Source organism: Grammomys surdaster, unplaced genomic scaffold (assembly GCF_004785775.1).
Source record: "Grammomys surdaster isolate TR1022 unplaced genomic scaffold, NIH_TR_1.0 60, whole genome shotgun sequence".
NCBI classification, from domain to species: Eukaryota; Metazoa; Chordata; class Mammalia; order Rodentia; family Muridae; genus Grammomys; species Grammomys surdaster.
In genome coordinates this window covers 6,610,460-6,621,837 of record NW_021604562.1, presented here as the reverse complement: position 1 = coordinate 6,621,837, position 11,378 = coordinate 6,610,460, and the positions used below count along the sequence as shown (strand labels likewise).

At 41.1% G+C, this 11,378-nt stretch overlaps 1 protein-coding gene across 3 annotated transcripts in view; it reads left to right on the top strand.

Moving 5' to 3' along the window:
* The first annotated feature begins 249 nt into the window (after positions 1-249).
* Xiap (X-linked inhibitor of apoptosis) overlaps positions 250-11,378 on the top strand; it is a 43,402-nt gene continuing 32,273 nt past the window's right edge. The window contains exons 1-3 of one of the 3 annotated variants that reach the window (XM_028766746.1): positions 250-299; positions 587-683; positions 1,000-1,085. The gene's annotated coding sequence lies outside the window, so the exon portion shown is untranslated. Of the gene's footprint in view, positions 300-586; positions 712-999; positions 1,086-11,378 lie in introns of all 3 variants that reach the window. The other 2 variants (XM_028766807.1, XM_028766688.1) reach the window with 2 other exon arrangements.

Genomic DNA, 11,378 nt, shown 5'->3' with positions numbered 1-11,378 from the left:
AGGTAAAAGCTGGGGGCGGAGGGGGGCGGGGGGGGGTGGAAAAAAGTCCTGGATGCTAAAGGAGGAAATGCTTGAGTCGGGGGCGGGGACTGCGAAGTGACCTGTGCGCATGTGCAGCCGCTGGGTCAGGCTCTGGCTTGGAGCTGGGGAGGCGGGGGTGGGGGGTGGGGGGGTGGTCGGGCTGCATAATGAGGGGGGCTGGGGTTTTTTTCGATGCCCCTTTCCGGCTCCGGGAGGCGGCGGGACCTTAGCGGTCCCCGAGCGGGAGCGAGGCTAATCGAGGCTGCTCGGCCTGAGAGGTATGTTGGAAGATGGCGGAGTGGGAAAGAAGGAGGGGCTCTGCCGGGCGGGAGCAGAGCTCCGGGAGGGGGGGTGGAGGGGGGAAGGACATGGCCTGAGCCCAGTGGCTGGGCGAGCCCGGGAAGCTGGCCGACTGCATCGGTTGGGTTTTTTTTTTTTTAAAGTCCTGACGTGGATGCACTTGGTTCCGGTCTTCGAGTTTTCTCAGACGGGACTGTCCTGCCTGGGAAGGCCGAGGGAGGGAGGGAGGGAGACAAACATAGTGACTTCCGTTTCCTTCTCCTAGGCCGGGGCCCGCCGCCCAGCAGACTTGTGTTTTCCTGATCCGGGCTCGGGCAGCCCCTCCTCCGGGACCCTCCCCTCGGGAACCGTCGCCCGCAGCGGTTAGTTAGGACGGGATTGCTTGGCGCGGTGGGTACAGCTCTTGTGGGTTTCCCGCCCTCTCCTCCTCTCCCTCTGCTCCTCTCTTCTCCCTTCCCCTCCCCTCCCCATCTCTCCTCTCCTCTCTCCTCTTCTCTCCCCTCCCTCCTCCTCCCCCTCCCGCATCCCTCCTCCTCCTCCTTCCTTCTCCCCTTCCCTCCCTCCTTTTCTTTTCCCTCCTTTTCTTCCCCCCTCCCTTCTGCTTGGGCTAGCTCTGCCTAGTTGGGCGGGAAGGCCGCGCCCGCCCTCGGGGAATGCTGAACTGGGCTCCTTGTCCAGGTTCCCGGGATTGCCCCGGAAGCTGTGGGTAGGGTTGCTGGCTTCAAGCCTTCGAGTCAGCCTCCTTAAACTTCGTGACACCTAAGGTAAATCTAGTTAAATAATTAAAAAAGAAAAGATACGATTAACCTCCCTGCCCCCCAATCTGATGCCTTGTATGGGGCAGGGTGGTGTGTTTCTGGCAAGGGCATGTGAACCCAAAAGAATGAGGGCCTAAGAGCTTCCAGAGGAGGAAGTAACTGGTCATTTTGCCTCTCTTTGTCACCTTGGTCACTTCCCCAGCATATTTCTGAAAGCAAAAATGTCACTTTTGACTTTCATTTCTTTACTTTAACGCCACAGTTTACTTGAGTTGTAGGGTGTTTTTCTTTTAAGCAAGGGGAGTGGTGATTGCTGAAGCTAAGCAGTGGCTCTCTATCTCCAAAAAGGAAAACACAAGCCTTGGGCGAAACAAACCTCTCAGATTTTAATAATCTACTTTGCCTTCAAGTACAATGATAGCACTACTTCTGACATCCCATCTGTACCTTGATAGTGAACGAATCATAGAAATGTACTTTTTTTTTTAGACTGGAAAGTGCTATAGTGTTTCTTCTTTCTTCTCATTTTCTCCTTAATAGGACTTTTTTTTTGTAGCCAGTTCAAGAGAACACTGTTAAGAGCCAACCATCATAGAATTATATCATTTTTGAGTTGGGAAGGATCTCAGCTCAACTCTTTTGTTTTACAAAGCAGAAACTAAGACCCAGGGTTTCATAACTTGTCTAAAGTTACTGTGCTAGTTAGGTTAGAACTCAGATTGTCTGGCTCCCTGGCCGCCCCTACTCCTGTTGCTTCATATAACCTCTAAACAAAAATCTAAGTGTATTTAACATTTCCGCATAGCATAATACTACTTTGTCTCAATGTCTGCACCATTTTCAGTGTACTGAACATGTACCTGGGATTGTTTACCCCCCACCCCATTAAGAATGGAAAACATTTTAGGCCACATAGATTTATACCTACAGACACAAAAACATAAGCTTATATCTATTTGGATTGGGTCACATAGATCCTCGAAAGAGACACAGAAAAAAGAAATGGTAACCCTGGTCACTTCTGAAGAAGAGGGATGAAAAACTTTGCTTTTCTCCTGTGCCTTATATGTTTGAATATTTTATTATAAACAAGCTTGATTTTATTCCAAAAGGTTTTAAAGCTGATATAGATGTATATCAACATAACTGTTTGCAATTGGTACTTATGAACATCCATTTGTCAATAATTTTTATTGTAAAATCTGGTGTGGCTTATGTTGTCTTTAACAGAACAGGCTTGAATACTTGAGTATTTATGTTTCTCTTTTGGCCTTTTTCTATTGTTCTGTATTCATGTGAAATGGTAAAAAGGTTGGTCTTCATTTTTAAAAAAAATATGATAAGCTTCCTGATTATCAAATAGAATAGAAAACTATGGAATTCAGATATTAAGTTTAGCATATAGATAAATCTGACTCACAGAACCTTTTGGATTAACACTATTTTTTAAAAAGGTTATGCATGTAAAGATTATATTGGTGTATATAGCTCAGTGTGGTACAGTAAGTACTTGCTTACCATGTACAGGGAGGGCTCTGGGTTTTTGAGCATGTCAAAGAAAAGTTGATCAGAATACATTATGTAATTTGTGACACTAACATAACCCAGTATTTTGTACAATGAATATACATATGCCAGTAGAAGAGAAGAGGAAAGCTAGATGTGGTGGCTCTTACCTGTAATCCCAACACTGTGGAGTCAGTGCAGGAAAATTGCAAATTCAAGTCAGCCCAGGCTATGTAGTGAGACCCTGCCTCAAAAGCAAAGTTGGGTTGGACAGATGATTAAGTGGCCTGGCTGCTCTTTCAGAGGACACGGGTTCTGTTCCCAGCACTCACACAGTATCATGGCCTGCAGCTCCAGTCCCAGAGGATCCAGTGCTGCTTTTGGCTTCCATGGATACTGCATGCATGTGGTACAGATATATGCATGCAGGCAAAATACCCCTACACATAAAATAATAAAACAGAGGCAGGGCTCACACTTGTAGTAACCTGTCCATTTGGTAGGAAGAGGATGAAGAGTTCAAAGGCAGCTTGGACTACGTCATATCCTGTACAAGCAGAATCAGAATCAATAAAACTGCCCGGCTTGTTGCTATATGTATACGAATATTGTATTGCTTAAAGAAAATCATATCAGCTGGGCGGTGGTGGTGCATGCCTTTAATCCCAGCACTTGGGAAGCAGAGGCAGGCGGATTTCTGAGTTTCAGGCCAGCCTGGTCTACAGAGTGAGTTCCAGGACAGCCAGGGCTATACAAAGAAACCCTGTCTCGAAACACCCCCCTCGCCCCCACAAAATAAATAAATAAATAAAAGTTTTATATTGCACGGCATCGTTTGGTACCTGTTTGCTTTCTGTGCCCTTGTTATCCTCATGCATGTTATACAGTTTTAAAAATGGTAAATGTTTTGAGTTGGAGGTAAAAGCCTCTAAGGGTTTAGGGGTGTATATCAGTCCAGCATAGTATACACTAGGCTCTGAAGTCAGTATCTAGCACTAAAGGGAAAAAAAGTAAGACTGGACACATCACCAGTGTTGAGTTCTGTTAGGCTAATGAAGACTCAGGTGAAAAAATGAATTGCTCATGTTAGCAGACTTTGGACTGGTGCCTCCGTCCTAGTCTAGAACTCCTGCAGTTAATTGTATTGCTTTTTTTTTTTTTTTTTTTTTTTTTTTTTTGGTTTTTCGAGACAGGGTTTCTCTGTGTAGTCCTGGCTGTCCTGGAACTCACTCTGTAGACCAGGCTGGCCTCAAACTCAGAAATCCACCTGCCTCTCTGCCTCCCAAGTGCTGGGATTAAAGGCGTGCACCACTACTGCCTGGCAATTGTATTGCTTTCTAGTTCATTCAATGAGACCAACTAAGGTAACAAAGTAATGCAAGCTAAAAGTTAGTCAGACATATTTTAGTGGGCAAGCATTCTACTTAATGTGCCAGTTAATTCAGTATAACACTTAGAATTTTGGCATAAATGTCCCCCTTAACTTTCTTTCTTTTTTTTTTTTTTTTGAGGCAGGATTTCTCTGTGTAGCCCTGGCTGTCCTGGAACTCACTCTGTAGACCAGGCTGGCCTCGAACTCAGAAATCCACTTGCCTCTGCCTCCCAAGTGCTGGGATTAAAGACGTGCGCCACCACTGCCCGGCTTAACTTTAATTTTGTACATTAATCTATTTAGCATATTCTCTGTATTTAATGATTGGAGACTCTAAATGTAACCATGAGATTTCACTGGTTTTGCTTGATCTAATAGTTAAGTCTAGTAGTAAGTTGTGGTAGGGGTCTAAAGATGAGTAGATACTACGTACAGTGATACACATTTGGAATTTTTATACTTGGCAAATTGAGACAGGAAGGTAACGTTTTCCAGGACAGCCTAGGCTGCATATTGAGAGCTCCCATCTCAGAAAAAAGCACTAAAAGATGAATATGGTAAAGTACCCTTGTTATTTTGAGGCAGGGAGATTATAATAAGCTGTCAATTCGAAAGTTGATCTCTGGAGTAATCTGTTAATAGTGTTATGTAAGCTGTTAGCATTGTTTAAGGACAGTGTGCATGTCCATTTAAGAAGACAAACAGAGTTAGAAAATGAGAGATTAGTATCGAACATAATAAATAATCATATACAGTGGGAAATACCCTGAATTGGATGTCATGGGACTTTTCTTTGGTCTTGGCTTTATTTCCACTCTGACTCAGCATCTCCATGTTTGTTTTGTTTTTCACAAAATATGTTTATTCTGTTTAATACAGAACATTAAAAGGGTGGTTTTGGATATTTAAAATTAAAAAGGCATGTTCTAGAAAATGTAGAGTTTGAGGTGGGACAGAAGTCTGGGGCCGTGTTAGTCAGTACTTCTTTCTCATTCAGGATTATGTTGTGAACAATTCCTGGGTCAAAGAAGGGTTTCAAAGTGTAAGCCTTATTCTATACCTATTTGTACAGATTTGAACTCCTTGACTCCAAAGATTCTTAATTAATTACACTTTTAATTATTTTATTTTATTGAGACAGGGTTTCTCTGAGTAGCCCTAGCTGTCCTGAAACTCCCTCTGTAGATCAGGCTGGCCTTAAACTCACATATCTGTCTTGTCTGTGCCTCCGGGTGCTTAGATTTTTAGTTTGCTTTTTGTGGCAAGGTCTTGCTGTGTAACTTAGGCCAGCATGGTCATGTCATAATAGCTGTTCTGGATGCGGAAGCATAAGGATCTAGGTTTTTTGTTTTGTTTCTTTTATTGTTTTTTTGCAGAAGGATCTCTTGAGTTTGAGATTTTAAGAACAGCTAGGCAACAGTGAGGCCATGCCAATTAAAAAAAAACCTTATATCAGTTATATTTTAAAAAGCCAAAATATAAGAACAAGGTGGAAATAGAAACCTTAGTAACTTATGGTTCCTCACGGTGACCTTTGACCAACCCTCCCTTTGCCTTACTCAGGCTTCGGTTTCCTGAATGCTAGGATTACAGGTGGATGCTACCACACCCAGCTTTCGTTTGTTTAATTGTATATATTTAATAATAATTTAATAAAGGTTGTTATTGTTATTGGCATTTTGAGGCTCAGCGTCTTCTCTGTATAGTCCTGGCTGTCTTGGTGTTTACTGTGTAGATGAGGCTGGCCTTAAACTCACAGAGATCCTCCTGCCCCTGCCTCCTGAGTGCTGAGATTACTCCCAGCTCTCTGGCATTTAATTTTAAACTTGTTTTTTTTTTTTAAGTCTCAATGGCAGTTGCTGGCCTGTTCTATTCTGTATTATAGGTGCAGAATAGGATTCAAAGCGGGAAGAAGCAAGCTCAGGGGTTTGAGATTAAGAGAATTTTTGGGAGCTCAGAAACTGGGCAAATAGTAAGTTTGTAGAGGTAGTGTCAAATATTAAAGCATAGGTAAATATCAAAGCACAGATACTGAACTGACTTTCATACAGCCCCAGATGGTGACGCACACCTTTAGTCCCAGCACTGGCAGAGGCAGCTGGATGGATCTCTTGAATTTGAGGCCAACCTGGTCTACAAAGTGAGTTTGGGACCAACTAGAACTATCTAACATACCACCTTTTCTCAAAAAGACATTGACTGTCAGATCTAGTTCTTGGTAATAAGAATAATTATTAAGCCAGGATTCATTGTTAAGAGCACTTGCTGCACTTGTACAGGACGAGTTGGGTTCCCAGCAGCACATCGTGTGTCTCACCTTCGTTTAACTTCTAGGGAGCAGCTCCATACTCACGGCACAGACACACATAAATTTAAAACCTATTAGCTGAATGGTTCTGCTTGTACAAAGAAATTTCTTGGATTAAAGTGAAAGTTAAAACTTCCAAGGTGTTCAGAGTAATCCAAAAATGAGTGTTTTCTAGATTTGGATGAAGTAGGTTATTGTACTAGACAAAGCAGTTTAAGCCCAGATGTGAGTTATAGGTCTCATTGGTTTTGTATAGGAAAACCAGATTTGTGTCCGTTTTACTGGATTTTAGCATGGGTTTTTAGTATTTTTTGTTATAGTATAATTTTAGTCATGTTATTTTGATTTAATTATGATTTCATATACATTTTTATTAAGAATGCATTCAGTTCACCTATTTTTTAGACTTAATTTGTGTGTGTGTCTCTATGACATACATGTACATGTGGGTACATATCCCATGGTATGTATGTAGAATTAATGCCTTTCATCCACCTTTATGGTGATTTTAAGGCAAGCTGTTTTACTCAGTGAAACATCTTTCAAGCCCTGTTTGTGTTTAAGAGTATTTTGCCTGCCTGGTTTTCACTATATACCTCAGGGAGGCCTTGAATTTGGGATCCTCTTCCATCAGCCTCATGTGGGGTTGGGATTATAGATGTGATGTACTCTACCTGGTTTATGATCTGGTTGTATGATTATTTTCAAGAAGATGGTAGATGGTGAAAAACAATTACTGATTGTAACTCCGGTCCAGATGATTGGATTGAGTTCAGACTTTGTATGTTTTGAGGATGACAGCCTGCTATGTAGCCCAGGAGGGACGTTTTTGAGACAGGGTCTCTCTGTGCAACAACCTTGGCTGTCCTAGAACTCATAGAAATCTACCTGCCTCTGCCTTCTGAGTGCTGGGATTTTAATTTTAATCACCATAGATGGAGAAAACAAGATGCTCCTCAACAAAACCAAATGTGCATCCCACCACTGCTAGGACTCGAATTCTTAATCTTCCCTTGTAGCTTCTAAAGGTTATTTGGTTAAATGGAGAAAAGGTCTACTTTGTATCTATATTTACATATATAATTTACATTTTTATATTTCTATAATCATTTTATTGACTTGGAGCCTGTCCAGGGTGGGACACTACTGTAATTCCATTATTCATTATGAGCAGAGACAGGAAGACCTTGAAGTCATAGACAGCCTTAGCTACATAGTAAACCCTGTTTCAAAGTGAACAGGCTAAGCCTCTCCCCTTCCTATGTCATCTGACTTTCATGCTGTAGAACATTTCCAAGTACAGAACGGTTAGAAAGCCTCCCATTCTCATACACCTCAGTAGAGTCTGCCAAGAATATTTATAGGAATTTCTTTATAATTCTGTTAGTCACAAGACCTAGATTTGCACCTCTTTTCCTTTTTGTCTTTCATTTGCCACATTATATCTGATGAATAACCACCGGTCAGAACCACAGTTTGCCCATTTTATACATGAAAACTATATGTGTGTTCTATCAATTTAATCAGATATCATGTATCAAAACATTCTAAATTTTAAAAGTACATTGACAAATTTTAGTTATTATCAAAGGAAACCTGGTAGAAGAAAAGAGGACAGGATATAGAAACAAACCGATGTTTAAATTAAGGCGATTCTCATTTCATTTCATCACAGTTTCTGGGTTAGAACAAATATTTTCCTGCAGGTAAGCATTTAGCTAATTATGGTATCAAGGAAAATAAAAATTTCAAGATAGTGTTTGGTACTCAGGGACATTAAATATGTACTTTAAAGTCTAGGTTATTTTTACTGAGGTAGATTACTTTGTCTGTTTATAAGTTAAAACCCAGGCAGAGCTAGGCCTGGTGGTGCATGCTTATAATACAAGCACTTGATAGGTGAAGGCAGGAGTTCTAGGCCAGCCTGGAATACATAGTAAGTTTTAAGTCAGACTTTTTTTAAAAAAAAAAAAGGTAAAGTAAATAAAACCTAGACAGGATAAACTTATCAAATGTTTTTATAGTGGGAAAAAGAAGGCTCCCATCAGGTATTTGTTTCAAAGACCTGACATGGTGTTACACACTTCTCATCCTAGCACTCAGGAGACCTAAAGAGGAAGATCACAACTTTTGAGGCCAGCCTGCTACATACATTATGTGGCACTATCTCAAGGGGATGGGGGAGGAACTCTTATGAGGGGGGACCAGGAGTAAGTAAATAGACAGATAACCAGGCATAGTAGCACCAGTCTGCACATTCGTAATCCCAACACTTGGGAGAAAGTGGCAGGTGGATCAAGAGTGCTGATCAAGATGAGTGCCGGGGAAAATCAGTATGAAAAGTTGGTTGCCACCAAGCCTGACACCTGAGTTAATCCCGAACCCACGTGGTGAAATGAGAACTGGCAACTGGAAGGAAGTTGTCTTCATTTGCAGTGCCCTACCAATAAATAAAAAAATAAATAGGATATTTAAATAGTTTTAAGTTTATGACCTCCCTCCTGCTATAAAACAAATGTATGGCTAGCCTGGGCTATGTGAGGCCCTGTCTCAAAAGTAAACAAAATAATTTGTTTCAGCACTTGCTTGAAAGCAATTCCTAGCATGAACATAAAGTAGAAATACTTTATTCCAGGGTCTAAGAGTACAACCCTGATGGAATGTTTTTCTCGTGTGCATGGGCCTTGGCTTCTACCCCAAGCATTGAATAATAATAATAACAGTAATAATTCTGAGAATTTCTAGGGTGAGTAATATAACCCATTTACCAAATCACCCACTAAATGAACACCCAAAATGGCATTGTGGAATCACCTGATTGTAAGTATTGTATCTTAATCTGTGAGAGGAGCAATTTCTGCTCTGCTGTTCAGCACATAGTCCGTTTTATGAGTTGTTTTTTAGTATTTTGAGACCATCTCATTTTTTTTTTTTTACCTCTGACTGGCCTGGACTTCACAGACGTTTGCTGTCCCAAGGGACGTTCCAGCTCATTGTGTGTAATTTAGTTTGTGAATGTCTATAAACATACAATATTTTGAATTTTCAGTATAATTGTATTTCAACCGCTGCCCCTTTATAAAAAGGTATATGGGGAATAAAATGAAAAGTAAACAAAAATAAAGTTATTTTAGGAACATTTTTGGCTAGAAGAGACATAATCCTTTGTGCATATTAAACCTCTAAAATCATGTGCCCTTTTTCTTTTCTTTCCTCCCTCCCTCCCTCCCTCCTTCCCTCCTCCCTTTCTCCTTCCCTTCCTTCCTTCTTTCCTTCTTTTCTCTTTTTGGAGACAGAGTTTCCCTATGTATTCTTGTGGGAGTGCCCTAGAACTCACTGTGTAGACCAGGCTGCCCTCAGATTCACAGATCTTCCCGCCACTGTCTCTCTAGTGCTAGGATTAAATGTATGCATCACCAGGTCCTCCTAATTATTTTCTACAAGGTAATAAATGAATGGTTAGAGATCAGTTAAAAATACTTTTCAACTCGAAAACTAATGAACTAGATTCAAATGTGACTTTTAGACCTTTAGTACCAATATTTTGTAAGCTAAAGCAGGGCACATTGAAGGCCAGCCTGAGCTACATAGTGAGTTCTAGGCAAACCTGTTCTACAGAGTAAGATCCTATCTATCTCAAAAATAGATTTCCATCCCCTCCAATAAAGTAGCAACCAGAAAGTAACTGGTCTTTTAACCCGTTTTGTGTCTGAGTTATTTCCATCTAACCAGTGGATCAAAAGGCATTCACTTCCTGGCAAGTGTCAGAAATGTGACCTGTTCATCACTGAGGCTTTACGTTTCTTTGTCTTGTCTATCTCTTGTCTAACCTGATGATCAACAATATTGACATCAATTTACAATTTCTCCTCTTGTATGTTTTCCTCCTAGACAGTAACAAACTGGCAACAAATCTCAGGTAGCAAAGTAAAGAACCTATCTTTCTCTTCTCATAATTTATGAAAATTGTCTTCAAGGAAAAGTCAAAGCCTGGCAGTGCAAGGTCTCAATACTCAGTTAATTTGGTTAATGTATTCACAGATGAAGCATTTTGACATGGACAGTAGCCAGATGACACTCTATCTGGTGGGCAGGATTGTACAATGGCCCCCTGACAAATTAAGAGTCTACCTGCTTAGTCTTTTGATTAGAATTCAGAATGCTTGCTGGATAAAATTTAAATGGTGACAGAAGGAAACAAAGAAGAAAATAAATCAGCATTAGCATTCCTCAGAGATACCTTTTTGGGGGTGGAGGAGGAAGAATTTATTGCTTTACAGGTTGCAGTCCATCATTGAGGGAAGTTGGGGCAGGATCCTGGAGCTCAGCCTGCTTTTTTATTAATTAATTAATTAATTTATTTATTTATTCACTTCAGATCCAGTCACATCCCCCCTCCCCCAGATGGCTCAGCTGTTAAAGGCTGGGCTCATAACCAAAAATATAAGAGACAACATTTTTTTTTTAATGATAGGGTCTCATATTGTGGCCCAAGCTGGCTTGGAAATAACTGTGTATCCCAGGCTCACTTCAAACTTTGAGCAGTTTTCCTCCTTCAACCTTCTCAGTGTAGAAATATACTTGAGAGTCACCATGCCTTGCAACAATAGAATTTCAGTGTATGACATTGCCACTTTATGCTTTTATTATTGAGTTATATAGTTTTATTTCATCATCATCACCATCATGCTGGGACTCCTAGGACCTCATGCATGCTAATTAGGCATTGTACTAATTAGGCATTGTACCAATTAGTTAAACCCAGCCTTTTCACTTAATAGAGTATCCTGACAATATGTCTGTTATAATTTGGTATTCATCTAAAACCTGAGCTTTTGGGGTTTTTGTTGTTGTTTGCTTTGTTTCTGGGGATGGAATGCTTATGTATGTTGGGCAAATGTTCTACCACTGACTATAGTACCCCTGGTCCTACAGTCTAGGATTTGAGTATTTTTAATGTGTGTGTTTTATAATGTTTTGCAGGCAAGGAGGTTGGTGGATTGGGGGACATATGTGCCACAACATGCATGTGGAAATAGAGGGATATTTTGTGGGATCAGTTCCCTCCCTCCCTCCCTCCCTCCCTCCCCCCCCGGGGGGGGGGGGGGGGGGG